Source organism: Dermacentor andersoni, chromosome 5 (genome assembly GCF_023375885.2).
Source record: "Dermacentor andersoni chromosome 5, qqDerAnde1_hic_scaffold, whole genome shotgun sequence".
Lineage (NCBI taxonomy): Eukaryota > Metazoa > Arthropoda > Arachnida > Ixodida > Ixodidae > Dermacentor > Dermacentor andersoni.
In genome coordinates, this window is record NC_092818.1 from 161,927,453 (window position 1) to 161,947,608 (window position 20,156).

Sequence of the window (20,156 nt, forward strand, 5' to 3'; positions counted from 1 at the left end):
ATGCGTTGCGGACCCAGTGCACAACTGGCCTGAGAAATTCGACAGATATATAATCGCAGCCATGACAAGAGACACAGCATAATCTTTCAATGGCTTCCAGGACATTATAACATCTGTGGGAATGACCACGCCGACGAAGCCGCACGATCTGCGCATGAAAGTGGTCAATGTGTCTTGATTCCGCTTTCGCGAACAAACGCTGCAGCTGGGCTACGACTCATGTCCAGTGAACGTACTTTGCCCTGTGGGACTCGAACGTTTTCACACTGTGTCATTTGCATTCGCTTTTTTTTTTTGCACAGTTATTCGCTCGGGAAGTTAGAAAACGACTAGCATGAAACGCCATTTCGTTTTTGTGTTCCAGCTCTGTAGCTAAACATGCAAGCGAAATACATATTTTTCACCTCATATACCGGGTATGATAGACCTGATCCGAAAATCAAAAAACAAAAGAAAACAAAAACAAAGAAAGCTTAGTCTGCGCGTTGCCGCAAAGTCTGCTGAAAACAATAGCGGCATGCGGAGGACGCCGGGAGTCTCAATTTGGATTGAATGAATGAGATTAAACTATTGCAAACCACTCAGCAAACAAGCAGGATCAGCCTAAACACTCCAGCGGGTACGTTCAAAACTGAACGAGGTTATGCTTTTCGTTATGCAAAAGAAGTCGAGGTATTGGTGATGCGGAAAGCTTCATTCGGTCCTGTCAGCATTTCAATATCGGAAGAAAGACTCTGCTTGACAACTTGCAGATACGCGAGTGTGCAAGAGAACATCTTTTCCGAAAGAACTCGGACAGCGCAAGCAATTTGAACTTACAGACCCGTGGCAATGTATTTCCAAACAGCTGAATAGACGGAGAGGTGCAGCAATCGCCGGGCCAGACTGCCGGGCTAACCCCGCCTGTAGCAAACAGCTTTACGTGCACGGCAGGCAAAATAACAAAACGCGAAAAGAAAAAGAAAGTGCAGACAGAGGTGCAGACGAAAAGACAAGGCAAACGCTGCAAGACAAGTCCTTTTTCTCTGCCCCTTTCTCTCCGTCTTATTGGCGCTGCTTTCACCGTTTCATCCATGAATTTGTTCCAGCTTGCTCAACTTTCACTGCTTTTTGAAAACCTTAACCAACTTGCTCACAAAGCAGATTGAGAGAGACGAAAGAAAGGCCGCAATCTCAATCAGAACCGAAAATCCGATTTGGATGTTTTTATACTGCTCCACGGAACGGGGGATGTATAAAGACAAGAAAGAAGCAAATAGATGTACCGTGCATGCACACATGCGCGATCCCAGCCGTCGACACAAGTCAACACCAGTCAACACTCGCTTGAGCGCTAAATAATAACACTTGTTCGTGTAAGATACGTTTGCAAGAGCACTACGTTTCTTCGCAGTTGCGTGAATGAGAGAGGTTCTTGCGGAGCTCTTTGCACGGACCTATAAATTCCGTGCGCCGTTGGCGAAGAATTCGATGTAGAACGCGGTCGATAACACTGTCCAGTAGAGTATATATAGACTGTCCGCTATCGATTGTTATATTCCCTGTTCTGGCATTGTTTAGCATGCGCTTTGTCGTACGCTTGTATACTCGCCGTAAAACTTCAACTGTGTTCACGTGGTGTACAACCTTTATATCAGCATGCGGACACGATTCTTCAGGGCTCTGCAATGATATCAAATGGTACATTTCTCAACCGAATATTTTTTGCTGGTGTTTGTCTTTTGTGATAGCCACCGTAGTGCATAGCACTCAGCCAAACATCAAGTGATGAGGTTTAACATCCCAGTGTGTCTCCGTAGCTACGAAAAACGCTTTTAGATGAAGCGGGGCGTGGTATCTATTGTTTCATTTCGTTCACTTAGCGTTGTTCTACAGTGCTCCTAAATCTAAGCCCACGAGCGTGTTTGCATTCAGTTTCCATCGAAAAAGCGACAGCCATGGCCGATAACCGAGCACGTGATCCCGCACTCAGACGCCGAACTCCACCGTCAGTGATGTACTCCGATGGATTTGCTATAACACTTTCAGACAATATCTGAGTTACTTGCGCTGCGCAGGTTAGCGGAAAACAACATGGATGGAAGACCGAACGAGACTCAAACCTATAGGTGCGCAGTTCGCTTCGTGTTTTCTTTTGTCTATACTGCGCCTTATTTTCTAGTAGGCTGCAGTGTAGCGTGACTTACTCAGATGTGGAAGACCTATTCTCTCTATGAGCCATACTAACTGGCTATTAACGCTAACTATTCCTCTATTCTCTCTATGAGCCATACCAACTGGCTATTAAGGTGATTTCTGTAAGACCACACGCGTCAGCGAACTCGCCGCAATTTCCTTCTTTCTTTCCCTCCTCTCTCTCCCTGTGATCTTTGTTTTCCCCTTTCCCATTCCCCCGGTGTAGGGTAGCCAACCGGACGTTATTCTGGTTAACCTCCCTGCCTTCTACTTTTTTCTTTCCTCCTCCACTAACTGGCTGAAGAGTCTGGCAGTACCTAAGGAGTCGCGAAGCGAGAGCAAATTCCAGAAAAACCGCCGCCGTGATATAGCTCCCGCTCCCGCATCTCGCAAACCCACACGTTGGATTAGGTAACAAGACGTGTAAGCAGCAGGCCGCGCTCACATTCTTAGGTAACACGGAACACGCTTCGAGGCTTAGGATTACGCTGCTTGAGACAGACGGAAAAGGTAGACCCACCCTGGACATTCGGGGATATAAGAGGCAACATAAATGTACTATGACTGCAGTCAAAGAGCTGCATTCCAGCTGCAGAAGCCAAGTCACTAGTTCTACCCGAATCACCTCCAAGTATACACAGATGGCTCTGTCAAAGTAGACGAAGATCGCTGCACAGCTGCATTATATGTTCCCTCTCTGAGATATGCGTAGTCTGGCCGCCTGGACTGTGTAGGTTCGTCGCCTGTTGTGGAAGGCATGGAAACAGCGGCTGCTCTGCGCAAACCAGACATTGCCTCCACAGAATGCGGTCCTCCTTACGGACTCAAAGGCCGCGCTGCAACAACTCTACGGCGGCCTACTGTTCATCAAGTTCTCACGCAAATCACTAGCCTTCGGGAAAGAACTCGCCAACAAAGGTTTCAAGGCAAAGTTTCAGTGGATTCCTTCCCACATTGGCATTGCTGGCAACAAAAAAGCTCATGCTCTTGCATACTAAGCGCACCATCATTCTCCCAAAGTCAAGGGCCCAAAGAGCAATCAAGTTAAGTAATCTGACATTCAAAATCTCTTTGGGTAACTTTAGGTTCCACCACATATATGCCATGCGTAAGCAAGAGATTTCGTCGAGAAGAAGCCTCACTTCTACATTAACTAAGAACAGGATCTGCTAATAAATCAGCATGGTTATTTAAGATGGGGCGTATTATTTCTCCGAAATACGACATGCGACGAGACAGAATAGATTGAACACTTCCTTTGGTCGTGCCCGAAATTCCGAAATGAAATGGACACTCTCCAGGAAGAAATCTGCCACAAAAGGACCTTTCGCATACGTTCCTGTAACACCTTGTGTTCCCCAAAGGACCAGTTATAGCCCGCAGAGAAACTTCACGTCTCCTTACCGCATTCTTAAGAGAGGCTGGCTTGATGGACATGTGGTGAAACACCACAGTGATTTTATAAGAGACGCTCGGGCGGATCAGTTGCCTGCCTTGATTGTCAGGCTAAACCCGACTGTTGCTATACCATTTACCCCCACCATCACCATCATTGAAGTAATTTTTTTTTTTTCAATGCCCGAATCATGGAACAAAAAAAAAAAAAAACGGTGAGCTATCTGACGCGACGGCTTTGGGGTTAGAAGCGACCTGACCGTGCGCGATTCACTTCTCGGCTCTTTTCGTCTCTCGTTCTGTCGCGTTCTGTAAAGGAAAAAAAAAGTCTCGCTGTGTGCAGGGGTAAACAGGGTGTCTCGCTTCTCGCGCCAGGGTTTCGTGGCCTGCCGAGCTGTGGGTCATCAATCTTGACCGCACGGTTGAGACGGGACCCGGGCGGTTGATAGCCGTGATCGATGGACGTCTGCCCAGCATCGAAATTCCATCATCGCGAAGCCGTACTATTTCCTTGCGCTCCCGCGCTCGTTACCCGAGACGCAGTTATTGTATATGAATACTCCCGTACCGGGTTCGGTAAATAGGAAAAATACGCACGTATTCCAAAGAAACCTATGTGGCATATTGTTTCTTCCCTCTACCATCTACTGAAGATGACCACGAAAATGATGTTAGCAAAATGGAGGGGCCGTACCTGTCGAAGCAGTGTACACACGCGCTGCGCGAATATTCGAATTGTTGGGTCGAACTGTCTCTCCTGTACGATTAGTTAAAAATAGAGTGCGGAATTAAATTACCACACAGTTCAATCAAAATCTGGATTTTAACTTCTCGAACTGCCCAGTGGGTTTATGATGGTTGCCGTTGTAGAGGGCTCAGTGTTAGCTTTGAACCACCTGGGGTTTTCTACATGCACTCAAGGCACGGTACACAAGCGTTCTTGCACTCGGCCTCCGTCGGACTGCGCCCGCCGCGGCCAAGAGTCGAAGCCGTAACCTCGCGAGCGGCAGCACTGCGCCATAGCAAATGAGCCACCGCGGCGGTTATATATACGTTTAGTGTTCGATTACATAATTTCACATCAAAACTACCAAATATTCGCGTGCGTCAAATCAATCAATCAATCAATCAATCAATCAATCAATCAATCAATCAATCAATCAATCAATCAATCAATCAATCAATCAATCAATCAATAATCAATCAATCAAATCTTTAGTTGCAGCAGAGATATTTCGAAGAAAGCCAGGCGAAAAGCTGAGCTAGAAGCTCAAGGCATCCCGGCAGTGGCCGCGAAATAACCGGCGCACTAATACAGATTACAATACAAGAAAACATTGAAATATACACAAACACTATAAAACACATATACGCACGCTAACAAAAAAGTTCGAAGTTCAAAATTACAGATGTGCTACTAAGCACTTTGTGACACCGAAGAAAGGCCTTTCAAAATTCAAGTATTAAGATCAAAATGTCTTTCATCAGAAAATTTGTTCTATATTACCGACAGAATATATTGTCATGTGGTAGTGACGGTGAAGGAATCAGCCAAACTGGGAAAGACGAAACGAGCGTTTTATTGGGCGAACTTGTGCCCTCAAAAACAGGCTACACTCAAAGAACGGCGACAGCGGCGAACACAGTCGGCGATGGTAGAAAATTTGATCAGCGGGTCAAGCGCGTCGGCTTTCATACATCAGTCGTCGAATGTTCCAGAGTAATCGCTGAGACCCGCGTGCCTTCCACAAAGTTCTACATTATTCGCGTCGTGCACACATGCAATCAGATGACACAAGGTTCGGTCCCAGACAGCGGATGGAAGCATCGATAACATTCCAGAAACTTCCGATACATGCAGGCGCGTCCTGCGCTGTGCGATAACCTTTGTTAGGCAGTGAAACGCGTCGCCCGATAAAGACAAACAAGTACACGTGTCAGTATCATACATTCTTCTCGCTGTCACGTGGTAAAGATCAACTGTCACCGCCTTATGGTGGCTAAACATTCATTTACGGTCATCTCAATGCTAAGAGAAAGAGAGAGAGTACTACAACTGACGATTGAACACGTGGTGATGCAAGCGAGCAGCAGCAAAGCGAATTTCCGAAGAATTCTCTGTGCAGAATCGGGTTAGGTTTTGCGAAGTCAAAAATGCCAGGGAGAAAATGTACGAGCGGAATAAGGACAAAGTTGGCTTCGCACGCAGCCAACTGGATTTTCACCGCCCGCTGGAGCATATATACGCCGAACATCTAAAACTCATTCCCGCACAATTTTTCAATGCGTTCTTTCACAGCATGCCGGTCTTTTCTCGGCTCGAAGTGTCAGTCGCTCTGTCATCAAATGTGTACTGCTCCGTACTTTGTACGAGTGTCTGGAAGTTTACCGCTCGTCTTCGGGACGTCTTTAACTTCTTCGAACAAGCTGTATACGCTACAAATGGAAGCCTGTGCCGTCCCGTTCGGCGTGTTCTGCTTCTGAGCGTGGAAACTACGCTGTTTCTGACGGGCACGCTGTCTGCATCTGCGTACGTGAATGGGCACTGAAAGGAGGCACAGACAGAAGCAAATGGTGCTCCTAATCAGGACACTCGAATTCCGCAATATTTCGGCATTCGCCGTGCGTTGCGGTTTGGACCAATTCGAGTGGGCGTTTACATAACGGATAGTATATTACCACGTTCAGAACAGGATTCCGCGAGTGTTATAGAGTTTCCTACAAAAGCACTAGGAAAAGCTATGGTAATAATTGTCGACGAAAGCTGCAAATGTATGCCAGTTCAGCCAGCACGGAAATAACGGTTACTACATGAGTTTGCCCGGACTTCGTACTTATTGCTTAAAACGGCTTTGTGAGTCTGTATCTACAATCATGTTCAACAAAATATCGCGTTATAAAGGCAACAATTCGCAATGACTGTGTATGTGCGCAGAAATTTATTTATTTTTTTATTTCACCCTCAGGGCCACGCTGGCATTACAGAGGGACTGGACAGAAGCAAAACTAAAGTAGGCAATGTGAAAAATGGAGGTACGCAAATGCTTGCTCCTATGCATACAATGCTAGCTAAGAAATAAACTGTAAAATTATTAATAAATACGAATTCGAAACCATCGGTGTTCATACAATGCTAACCAAAACTTAGCAAAAATTATTGTTGTCAGTAATAGATACAATTCCATTGGGAAGATGGTTCCATTCTTTAGAAGTGCGGAAAACAAAAGAGCATAGAAAGGAGGCTGTTCTGCATAGGAGGATGGTTACTTTGCGGGGATGATACGTGCAAGGCGATATGTAATTTGACCTACGGAGGAAGATATTGTGCAAGTTGGAATGATAATATAAATTGTGGAACAGTTAGGGTCGAGAAATCTTTCGTCCTGGAGTCAACGATGGAAAATTCAAATTAGTTTTCGTTGCTGTCATGCTTGCTCCTCCACTAAAGTTCGAGAAAATGAAACGAACTTTGCCTTGCTTGTGTTCAGAAAACTATGATTACCTGGTAATTTAGAAAGTTATGGCGTGATAATTGAAGTGTCAAGAACATATGTTAGGAACAAGCACGGTGATTAGACAAATTCGTGCACTACCCCTAATTGGCATACCCGCTGAACAATCAGCAGTACTAGAGAGCCGTCTAGTAATTTTTGCAGGACACACTACATCGTCTTACCCTTGTGCATCTACTTGGGATACCACATTAGGAGAGGCGTCGTGCGCCAGCTTTCAGTATACGTACAAATGTATCTCACTGTTGCGAAGATGAGGCCCACATTCAAGATTTTGCTAAGTTAACGCGCAACTGGGAGACGTTGAAACACTGTCGGGGCAGGGCATACTTCCTGAGCGAAACATATCGGGCATCCGTATGATTACGACTTTCATATCCGCTTCCCGCGACCTTATCGTATTGTCCGGGTGGCTTACCGCTACCCGACAGTCGCGGTCTCACTGGCCCGTGAAGCTGGGTCACAAGCGTGCGCGTCTGCGTCGCGATGATTGACGGTCCCGCGAGAGCCATTTCGTCGGACCGTCCCCGAGAGGCGAGTGATAATCGGGAAGCCAAACGCCGGACGCGAGTCACCGGCCAGGCTATTGCAAACGCAGCCGACCAAACGACGCCTGCTTCGAGGCAGCGACAATGCTGCGGCAAGCTTGACAGACATACAACAATCCCCCGCGAAAACACCGAGCAAGGCAACCTTCCTGACTTCTCCCACCGAGCTGAATAGAGAAATAAACAGAAAGATTAGAGACCTGTCAGAAATCCACAGAACCGGCAAAGTGTAGTAGCAGCAAAAGGTAACCAGGGTTTGCGATTTGTGCCTACTGTGTGCTTTTGCCGCAATTCCTGCCAGCTACATCGAAGCGTGAACGAAAGAAAGAAAGAAAGAAAGAAAGAAAGAAAGAAAGAAAGAAAGAAAGAAAGAGAAAAAGAAAACAGGAAGAGACCGCGTTGACCGAAGTACAAGTTTCACACCTTTTTCTATTACTCTCGCAGTGGCCTGCGTTAGCAAGAGCATCGCAATGAAGTAACAACGTACAGCCTGGGTTCCATTGTTGGATATCTGAATACATCCAGTCCTCTTCTTGGCGAGGCGACACGGTAAAGTAAGCACAGCGTATTCAGACCAATGTGAGGCGTGCTGCCGGCTCAGTATTCTTTGGAGTATTGAGGTATAAGCAATGCCTGTGAGGTTTGCTAACGCACGGAGGTCTATAGGGAGTACAAGAAAGATGCATTACGGCGTTATTGCGCAAACGCATAAAGTAGCCTTTCAACACAAGATGGAGCGAAAGCACGATACACTCGGTCTCTCTTATGGGCTAGTTTATATATACGCCGACGTTCGATGGGCTCATCCAAACACCTCCTACATAAATACTTGGTGGACCAGTTGGTACTTATAAATTTAATCGTATCCAGCCAAACTAACACGAAAAAACGTGTGCAGCTTGACCTAGTGGTGCAAGGCCTTTTAGGTGGCTTGCCTAAGCTATGTGCAGTTTTTTGCGAGGTTATTCTAAGTTGTTGGTAGGCTTGGCAAAGTCGTTTCTAGGTTTTGCGAAGTTGCTGTCTCGGCGGGCTTGACGCTGGAAGTTTTCGAGCAGTCGCAGGCCGGGATCGCTTTCTCGGCGACGTCGAGCGTACAGGCGCCTACTTTCGGTTTCCCTGGACTGAAACTCGGGATCCTCGACTCGACGTCGCCTCTTCTCAGCCGCAGCTTAGGCGCGGTGTTCCGGATCAGCTCGGTGGCGACGCATCGCTTCTCGCTTGACAGTACGCTGCTCTCCCTGGTAAGCCGCTTCTTCGGGCATCCGAACTTTCTTCGCTCTTCCCATGGCAGCAGCACGTACGCACGGAGGAGAGGAGGCGATAGGTGTGTCGCACCAACGCCTCCTAGATAACACAAGGCCGGTGCACTTCGATCCGTGACGTCGTGCTACCTTGCCCGACTGCCATAGTATCTAATGGGGACGCTCCCGATCGAGCCGCGGTGGTTTTGGCGTCATCGTCTTCGTCACGCTGGGCTTGGCAATGGAAATTTCGGTCCAAGTAGCATGATGTCACAAATCGGAGTGCACCGGCCTTGTGTTATCTAGGAGGCGTTGGTCGCACCCGCCGGCTGTTCCGAGCTTTTACTCGCCTGTGACGTCACGGTTCCGTCCTACGCGCGTGGGGTGCGAGGAGGTTCGTGGCTCGGGGCTCTCGCAGGTGGTTGCTAGGCAACGTGAGGCGGCGCACAGCTGAGCTGAGTTTTCTGGTAACACTACACGGCGGAACTAAAAGCTTAAAAAGCTTCGCTGTTAAAAAGTGTTGTCGGTGGAGTTGTTGCTGTTCTGACCTTTGTCTTTGTCATTTTCCTTGTGCTAAATTCCAATCAACTTGTAACTTTCTAGAGTTTGACTTTGCATCCCTTGAAGTCAGCCACGCTATGGCACGCCGTTTGGCTTCTTTCGCCACACTTACGCTCATGCGAGCACCGCACGAAGACTCATAATGCGCATGCTCCTCTTACGCTTACGTCTCAAAGCAACGACTCGGCAAGTATCGACGCTGTACTGCGCGTTAGTGGGGAGAGACTATTTTACCACGACGGTAAGATATGATAATACGTTTAAGGCAGCGCGCGAGCGCATGATCTAGCATGCTTAGTTTAGAACACATTTCCCCCCTGCACATCATTTACAGTCGGGAGGCAGGGGCTGTTCTATACACAGCAAGCAGAATTATGAAAGCATAGATTTCTTTCGGCCAAGGCGCTAGCCAGGTCACACAATGCACAATATATGACGGTAGATATCAGCGACACGCATTATGCCATAGATGTCTCGATTTAAACGCTTGGAAATTCATGTAAAGGCGACGGAGCGTTAAATATATCGCATAGCGAGCACGTCCGCAAAACTGAACATAGGAACGACAAAAGATTATCTTTCAGAAACTGGACTCGCCTTGCTCTTGTGCACCATGTTCGTCCCTTTCAAAATGCGCAAGGTCGCTTTACTGATTTTACTGTTTTACCTAATGGATTACCATTCACAGCATATTTAGTAAAAATTATCGCATTAAGACCACCATAAATCCACGCGTCGGCCATTCTCCAGATATGAATAGTTCTACGAAACCAAGCAGCTGATTTCCAATTGGTCATCCGACAAGTGTTGTTTGATTCATCACTCCGAAAATTCCTGCAGTTTGCTGCAATAAGTTTTCTTTGACTCGAGACCACCTTGCGAGCGGATCTTCTCCACGGTTAATTTCCTGACAGCCGGCTTGATGTAGTACATACATCAGCGTGACCATACATCAGCGTGACCATAAATCTTCACAATCCAGCTGACGAACTAACGAGCAAGCACCATAGCAATGCGCGGCATCAACTCTATCAACTACAGACTTATCTGCAGCAGCTACACTTCGGTGCTCTTAAACTGGCGTGGGCACGACGGATGTGCACAGTGTATATGTGACTGCAGGAAAAGTGGCTCAGTGAATCATGGCAAATATCTCAGGAACACGCCCTGTCCGCAAATCAAGGTATGATGTTTTCTTTCTTTTTTTTTTCTTTTTTTTTTTGAGAACATGACTGTCTAAAATGAGCGGCGCAGTACATCCGCACAAGTGCCAAACCTGCGAGCGTGCAAGTGGGCCATGCCTAACACCGTTGACATCGCCATTACGCCTTTTACGACGCGTCGTCGCTTGCGTTTTCAAGAGCCTAGTTTAACACATAATGTTAAGAACGGCGAACGCGAGGAAGATTGCTAGCGGAAGAACGTGCCGATAGAAATCAAGCTTACCTTTCGTGTACGACGTAACATGATCGCCGAATACGCTTCCGAAGAATGGCGCGGATATATTAGCGCCGTATTCCACGTTAGCTGATGTCCAAAACGGCCTAACGCACAAGACTTGTTCGACGCGGCATGTTTAACGTTCCTTAGCACGCATTGACCGCATGTCAGACGTGCGACTGATGGCAAAACGATTTCGGAAACAAAGGCGTAAGGCGGCAGCCGCAAAGTGCCGGAGCTCTCAGTCGGTACAAGGCGACGCCACGATTATACGCACAGTACATACGTTCCGGCATGAAATGCTATCTTGAGTCGCTTGCCGAGGAATAATCTACGTAACGCTCTGCGGCATCAGATAACGTACTTTGAGCCTGCGGGTGCAGGAAATACAAACCCTGTCGCCGGTGGAAGCCCAACTCATGACTTCCGCACGACGCATGCGATGGCCTACGAAGTGAGCGACACTTTTTTGTTTTCTCTCCTACTTTCAATTCCTTTTTCCATGGCTATAGATAATCATATTATCACGAAAGCCCGCCACGAGCTATAATTACACCTGGACTGTTTGAAAGAAGAGGTATGTTTCTTCTCAGCCTTGCTTAGCTTGGTTGCCTCCAGGCATCGTGTAGTCGACTGCATTTATCGGCCCCTTTGGTCGTTCTGATTGTTCTAGTTTATTAATTACTCGTGAGCGCGAACTGCAAGGATTAACGTTTTGTAAGCGCCGGGGTAATGAGAGGTAGTCCTTGCACCACTTTTGAGACCTGTATCGATTCAATATCACAATCAACTCTTTCAGTTCACGTTAAGTGAGGTTCGAAATATATGATCATTATGTAACCATTGCTGAGCTGCAACATTTATCTAAGAGTTCACACGTGTGGTGTGTGTGTGTGTGTTCTACATTTAGCACAATATTGCAATAAGATAAAGTTGTTAATTGCAATTAAATTATCATTATAATCATTATAGAAGAAAGAAAAAAATATTCCAGTGACTAAGGAATGCAGAAAAAAATAAAACAAAAGAAACGAAGGGAGAATAGCAGTAAGGAAATATAGTAGAGGAATAGAGCATTGCTTAACTCCTGCACAGTCTGGTGAGTAACACATGGAAACAGGCACTGCTGCGCAGCGAGCTTAAACGGGAGGTTTCAAAACTGGACTAACGCAGTGTGGAGCGTAGGCTACGGATTGGTCATGCCGAACCACGAAGCGACCAGCGGCGGTCTCTTAAGCGGAGCCTAGACGAAAATGTCAGGCCATTCAGAAGCAGGTCCGCCGCGCCGCTTCCTGAAGGGGCGAGGGTATGTGTAGGGAGCGCCCACTAATGACACGCCGTTGCTAAGCAGCCGTGAACGCACCGGTAGCGTCCCCACCCCACCTCTTCGGAAAAGGCCGCATCCGTCGACCCCGGAGCCGTGACCTAGGCACGCAGTGTGCTTGGTCGCTCCCTTTGCTGCCCACAAAGCGTGTGATAGTGAAAAGGGCGTAGTACACGAATAGTACTATTAGCAGTCGTGACAGCCTTGAAGTAAGCACCGCTTTATCGCTGTGACAAAAAATATTTATGCTCAATGTGTGCGCACCTTCAATGGGAAGGGAGACACACACAAAAACGAAAGAGAGAGAGAGAAAGGCAGGGAGGTTAAGCAGAACGACAAAAATTATTGGGTTTTCTACCTTTTACAGAGAGGTGGGACAGGGGGAGGTAGAAAGATAAGAAGTAAATAGAGGGATTATAAACAGCAAGTGCACTCAATCACAGCTGTTTGCGGCAAAGGACAACTATTTACGCTATACAGTGCTAAACTCGCTTGTGCAGGTTTGTCGCCTTCAAGAATTGGCACAACGCATTTCGTAGCCCTCCGTCACTTTGGCTGGTGAGGTCGGTATGGTAGCTAGCGCAGTCACGAGCAGTTTTCTTGGCCTGTACACTGTATCGAGGGCAGTCACACGAAACGTGTCCGAGCGTCTCCTCCTGACCACAGCGATCACAAAAGCAGTGTCAAAGTCACAAATGAGACTATAGGTGTGGTCCATGGCTTGGAGAGCCGCGAATATTGGGAAGGAGCAGACATACTAGGAGGCATTTTTTTTATTAAACAAAAAAGGGGACAGACGTTGTCGCACGTAGATAGATAGATAGATAGATAGATAGATAGATAGATAGATAGATAGATAGATAGATAGATAGATAGATAGATAGATAGATAGATAGATAGATAGATAGATAGATAGATAGATAGATAGATAGATAGATAGATAGATAGATAGATAGATAGATAGATAGATAGATAGATAGATAGATAGATAGATAGATAGATAGATAGATAGATAGATAGATAGATAGATAGATAGATAGATAGATAGATAGATAGATAGATAGATAGATAGATAGATAGATAGATAGATAGATAGATAGATAGATAGATAGATAGATAGATAGATAGATAGATAGATAGATAGATAGATAGATAGATAGATAGATAGATAGATAGATAGATAGATAGATAGATAGATAGATAGATAGATAGATAGATAGATAGATAGATAGATAGATAGATAGATAGATAGATAGATAGATAGATAGATAGATAGATAGATAGATAGATAGATAGATAGATAGATAGATAGATAGATAGATAGATAGATAGATAGATAGATAGATAGATAGATAGATAGATAGATAGATAGATAGATAGATAGATAGATAGATAGATAGATAGATAGATAGATAGATAGATAGATAGATAGATAGATAGATAGATAGATAGATAGATAGATAGATAGATTATTTATTTATTTATTTAATTTATTTATTTAGCTGGGGAATCAGGTGGAAGGCTGGAATAGAATAATATAACAGCAAAGAATAGAAGCATGAATAGAGATAATTACACTCACGAAGGAATTGTATAACTACTACAGGAACTAGAGCGAAAGTACCCGTCTCATAGCACCTAATATGTGCGCATGGCGTGCAGTTCTAGCCGGGTGCGCTGACATGACACAGAGCTCTCAAGGCGATCGGTGTGATAGTTAGGGAACGCTTCCCAACGCGTCATTGCACGACGTTTGTCTAACCAAATCAGAGGGACCTTCAAACGACCCGCTAGCGTTCATCTTCGCTCCACTCCATTTTTAATCAGCGTTAACCCGTCACAGGAATTAAATTGTGATGTTTACCGTTCCGGAACTGCACTGCGATTTATGGGGGAAGCCACTGTGGGACGCTCCGGGTCAATTTTGACCCCCCAGGTTCTTCGACGTGCGCCTAAGTCGATGACTAAACGTCGGTGACCAGAAACGCGTCTCCCCGGGGGCACCCGCTGTGGGAAAATAGGAGAGCGGACAAATCACAGCGGCATTTTGAAGTTGCGTGGCGCTATTATCACAAAAAGTGTGTTCGTGAATTGAACGTGGCGGGCTGTGCGCTTACTCACTTAGAAGGATCGGTACAAGAAGCTTCTACCTGGCCCGGTGACTCCATGTCAGTGACGGCGCACGCAAGCTCTCGCGTTCGACTCCCAACAACGGCCGCATTTTTATGGCCCTGGAATGCAAGAGTGCTCGTGTAGCGTCCATTTGGTGCGTGTTAAAGAAACCCCAAGTGGTCAAAATTAATCCGGATCACTCCCATTACGATGTGCCTAATAACCCATTCTGCAGTTGCGGGACGCAGACGGCCCACACTTTTTTTTAAATAACTCGTTATCTGTCTCTTCACTTGCAGTTTCAGCAGGCTTCGACCATGGCTCATTGACAGCACTGCCTGGCTCGAAGCTTAGCAAGAGAATTGGTAGGAGCGAACCGAGCTCACCACTGAAAGAAGTCTCCAATAACACGCCACTCGCGCTCCACTCGTCGTCAAAACCATTGTGTCGTTGTTAAACAGTTGTCGCAGCATGTTAGTCACCATAGTCATATCGCTGTAGCGTCGCAACACGTCTTGTCTAATACCGGTCGTCTTCGCTCACTATGCAACACTACCGACAACCACGCAATTTTTCGTGGAATACCTCGAGACCCACCGTGTTGGCCTAGCGGCTATGGCGTTGAGCTGGTAAGCACGAAGCCGCGGCATCAAATCCCGGCCACGGCGGCAGCTTTCCGATGGGGGCGGAATGCAAAAACGCTCGTGTGCCGCGCATTGTATGCACGTTGAAGATCCCCAGGTGGTCAAACTTTCCGGAGTTCCTCCCCATGGCGGCCGTCATATTTATGTCGGGGTTAGGGCACGTAAAACCGCAGAATTTCATTTTTTTCAACATTACGCCAGCGTGCACACCAATTCTGTCGAAGGCAGTTCTTGGCGAGTTTTTGTGAAGGAGAAAGACACCTCTCTTTTAAGGCATGCTCCTGCAATAAAAGATCAAAGCGCGTTTCACGATTACGTGCTTGTCTTGCATCGAGGACGCAAGAGAAAGCGATAAATGCGCATGAAAATTGTTATTTTTGCAGCATCTCCCGCGTAGCAGGCCTGCGCGCTCTTAGCGGTGATATCACGCGGCAACACCGAGAGCACACATTTTTGTGGGCAATACAAGTAAACATCACTTTCTGCATACGGGGAGCGCCAACCATCCTATAAGGAACGTCATATTGCAAACTCGGAAGCTGGCAAACATCCCTGCCTTTCCGTCTGTTCCTTCCTCCTCCACATCGGAACCGTTTTTGACGTAGGAAATTTTTTTTTTTAGTAACGTCTGCTGCCGGGCTAGTTGGTACATAGATTTTAGAAACGGTTTTAGGCGCGAAAAATAGGACACGGAGAACAGAATAAGTGCACCTGTCCGTTGTCTTTTATTCTGTTTTCCGTGTTCTACTTTTTGGGCCTTAAACCATTTCTAAAAGACGTAGGAGATGTTGGTATGACGCGCTTGCGAATGAAGAAGTAGCCGGGTAAACCTAAGAAGGTGAAACGAAGCTACCGCAAATATGGTGTCAGTGTTTGTCGCTCGGCCGGGAACACGAAAGAGCGCCTCCAGTTCTAGAGATATGTGTATATGTCCCTGTGGTCACCGTCTCTGCATCTAAGGTAACAGGAGGAAACATGCTTTGTTCATCCCAAATGTTGAAATTCGACGGCTGGCTCGATGTTTTTCTTTGTACGTATTTCGGGCGTTCATATTCAGAGTTTGTCCGTTCTAAAGTTTCATCACTGCCCCGACATTTAATTTACCAACAACTGTGGGGGCTGTCTTGAAAAAGTTTGAAAAATTCGCTGTCGTCTGAGGAAACGGAAAATGATGCACTCGGGACTCAGTCGAGGTTGCAAGACATGCTTCTGCTTTGCATTTGTGCCTAAACTGCAAGATTTAGGATGTGACGTTCATTAGTAAAGTCCCCAACTTTGCATTTGGTAAATTCAGTGGCATATTCCACATATACCACTGTAATAAAGAGTCAAGGTCACTTTATAACTGAACGCCATCATTTTAGCCATTAATTTCACGGTAGAGACAGCAATCATCAGCACAACGCGCTGGCAACTCGGCAAGCGTATAAAATAATGTACTTTTTCTTAATGTAGGATTCTTAGAAGATGCTGGCACCTTTAGGCAGCACTGGCTACTCATTATCACATAGAACAAATATTTAGCAAAAATTAAATAATAAGCTTACACTGAACAAATCAAAGGTAACAAGAACAACAGATCAGACAGTTCAGGTGACGTAAATGCTCTAAAAGAGTTGGCCACAGAAATCCCATTAGAGCGTAAAGTGAGCTCACATGGATACACTAAGTAGTGGAAATGCGCAGTCAGGTCGCAGGAGTCCACAATAATTCGGCACAGAAAGGAATACAAGCTATAATCAATTATTTTCAACGATATTACTCTCTTCCTTAATTTTCTTGGCACTTCGCGCAATGGCGATGGTTGAAAAGGCATGTGTGCTGTACGATTTCTGGTTTCTTCCTTCCTGTATTTGTTTTTCTTGTTCCAATGGAACAGTATAAACAAGTTTAAACTAAAGCTTCAGTGGGTAGTTTGCACTTGTATGTAGTCCCGGTCTGCTTGTTTTTCATTCTGTTATTGATGTTATTGATCTTATTGTGACAGGGGTCATGCTAAGGTTATAACTTGATATGTCAAGTACAATTAAAGCACTCCGCGGATGTGTCAACAATATTTTCATTTTCGAGCACCAGTGCTACTCCTAGCGCATTAAAGTCCAAATATTTGCTTTCTAATTGCTGATTTCATTTTTTCCTTCCTAAACCTGTAATCCGTTGTCTATGTTCTACTCAACCGTACTTCCGGTATACAGTGACGTCATAATCAGCTTAATTTTTACTTCATGTCGTTATTCATCTTCAACAATCTTTTCAGACAGCAGCTTAGATGGTGCATTCTTTGCAGTTCAGAGAGTGTTTGCACAAAGATCTGCATTCTGACGAGCTCGCGGTAAAGTGAATATGCAAATGAGGGAAACTGTTTAAGTTCCCCATTCAACGATGCGATCCCTTAAGCCACCGCCAATACGCCTTCAGTTCCACGCAGACCATATTTCATTTGGTGTGCAAGGGTGACCACGTTCTTATAACAAGTGCAACAGAAGTTCTAACTAAGAATGCTAACAAGTACCGAGTCACTATGTCCGAAACTCAACATGCTGCTTTGTAGTTATGGTACACATAACTACTAAATGTAGTTATGCTACATTTAGTAGTTTCCTGAAAGGAAGCTCTGACTCTCATCTGATTTATGATTTGATCGTAATGATTGCGTATTCCAATGAGCACCCAGCAAACTTCTAAGACTGCCAACTTTTACACACTGTGGTCTTCGTGCATATCACTTTTGTATATCGACTCCGAACAGCGCCTGGTATTATGCCGCGTGGCAAGTCAAGCGAATAATAATTAAGAAAATACTAAAGCCCGCTTCCCATCACATACTTCAAGTATGTGTAGAAAATGAACGTGCATTCCCGAATAAAGCAAGTGTTATTCCCGCCACACGGTGACCTTGACATAGGCAAATGGAGTTCGGGTGTTTAGTTGCACCGACAAACACTGCATCTGATGTCATCGCAACGTCCGCAAACACGCCCATGTTTTGCGTCGGCTGTCGTAACTATCGCTGTCTGACGGTTGTTTTCACGGGAGAACTAAGTTCACGGCCACACGCGATATTAGAACTGTAAGTTCACGCGAGCATACCACTTATATTTTGTTAACTGCACGACGCTGACAGAAAGAAGATTATTAGTGCTTTGCGCAAAGGAACGTCCTTTCCTGCAAACCGTTCTTTCGTGCATCGCATGGAAAAGAAACGTCCGGCTTCAGCAGTTCCTTTGGCCGAACGTTTGGAAAACATTCATTTATCTAATACAGCATACTGTTGAAATCGTTGCAAATACCGGCTAGCAGTCCAACCTTAGTTGACGTGCACTTCCTGTCCATTTATCACACCTAAGCAAGAGCACAGACTTCATTAGCAACGCGTACCATTAGTATAACGACGCTCGATGTTTTCTTCTCTCAGGCTAATGGAAGCATCATAATCAAGACACGCTACGCTCTAACGAAATTTTTACACCCGTTGGGGCTAATCTTGTCCTCAAACAATAATCGTAGTCAATCTTACGTGTGCTTATTTTGTTTACCGCTGTGCGCCTAATACTTTCCCGACAGGAACACTACGTCACGCCGGTACGCGTGAAAAGTTGGTGACTTGGAAGTGCTGATAGCGCTTCGTTAAGTAAAGGAAGTGCATTGAAGTAGATTGCTATTATTCTTCGGGAACAAAATAAGCTTCAAAGGGGGAATATTTTTTTTTATATCTATATAACGTGATCTGCCAAAGTGCATAGATGTTTTAAGCTTTTTACACAGACGGGCAGGATAGCTAACCATTCATTTCTCTCGTGCGGAAGAAACACGGAAATTTTCTCACACGCGTGATTCCGACTTTCAAGTAATAAATCAGCGCACACTGTTACAACCCGACATTCATGATTACATTCAACAGCGCACGTAGCAGACACGAGAACGATTGCTCAATAAAGAAAGAAATGCCGTGAGCGTGATATTTGCAGTATAAGTGACGTGCGATCGAAAAGGCTTTCGGTGGTCCCGTCGCAATAAGTCTCGCCAAAATGACTGGCGTCGACGTAACAGATTAGCACAGTGATGAGCAGTAAGTTTGAAGACCGGTTACATGATCAGCGAGAGGAAAAAAATTTTTTTTCAGCCCAGATCCACAACGTGAAATTGTTACAACACATTGCGCTGACCGAACACCACGCTCGTATAGGGTGTATAACTTGATTTCAGCCGGCATACCCAGTTGCGATATTTAGTTTCTTTCTCGTGGTTGCGCCGGTCTCCAAACCTTTACTCGCGACTGGACGCTCAAACTCGTGCACGCGTAAAAAAGAACCCAAAGAAAACAGTGCACGACATTGGAGATATTTTCTTCTTGTCATTATTTCCAACCGTATTTCGATCGCGACGCGTTAGACAACTGTAGAGAGTATTGCGGCGGTAGTATCACAACACGCGCGCGCGTAGGGCAACCGTGTTTCGATCGCTGCGACATTGCGTGGCGAGGCAACTACTACACAGAGTTACTACGGCCGGCGCTTCCGGCGTCTACAGCGCGCCACCGCACGCGCCGAGCGCACGCGCCAGAGTGACTCACCTGCTCATCCCAGGAGGAGACGGGTCGAATGGGACGTGCGGCGAACCCACTACGCCATATTGCGAGCGCACGACTGAAACGCTGCCGACGTCGGCGCGATCTTGGGGCGCGTGGCCGCCGCTCGCGGCGCTGTCGGCGTGGGGCCCCGGGCTCTCCAGATGGCGCCCCGCGTCGAAAGCAAGAGGCGGCGGGGCTCGGCCCTGAACAAGGGAACCCGGGGTCCGGACCAGCAAAAAGTATTGATTGGGCCTTCCCACCCCCGATGCTGCTGCATCGGTGCCGGAGATGGGGGAGGACAGGGCGGCACAGGACCAAGGTGTACTGCGAAGCCGCTGGGACGGGCGAACTGGCACGAGGAGCGCGGACAAAAGTAAAACAAAAATGAAATTGAAGGGGGCTTCTAGGTCAGCCGCCAGAGAACGAAGACCCGAGGTGTCGGCCCCGCTCAAGAAAGTGTCAGAACCCGGGAGACAATAAAAATCGTCTATTCTTCAGAAGTGTGCACCCTACTCTCCAGGTGATGCAAGCACGGATCTTGTGTAGCGCGGGGCCCGTCTGCTTCGTGGAGGTCACGGCCATCCGCCATCGAGTAGCTTGTCAGCAGCTGCCACTGGCTATTTCTGCTCAATGT

At 46.3% G+C, this 20,156-nt stretch overlaps 1 protein-coding gene across 2 annotated transcripts in view; it reads right to left on the minus strand.

Annotated features, from left to right (window-relative positions):
* Nucleotides 1-19,635, minus strand: part of LOC126531521 (synaptic vesicle glycoprotein 2C-like) — a 232,776-nt gene extending 213,141 nt beyond the window's left edge. The window contains exon 1 of one of the 2 annotated variants that reach the window (XM_050179066.3): nucleotides 19,526-19,635. The gene's annotated coding sequence lies outside the window, so the exon portion shown is untranslated. Of the gene's footprint in view, nucleotides 1-10,878; nucleotides 11,636-19,525 lie in introns of those variants that run through there. The other variant, XM_055071223.2, reaches the window with a different exon arrangement.
* Between the last annotated feature and the right edge of the window lie 521 nt (nucleotides 19,636-20,156).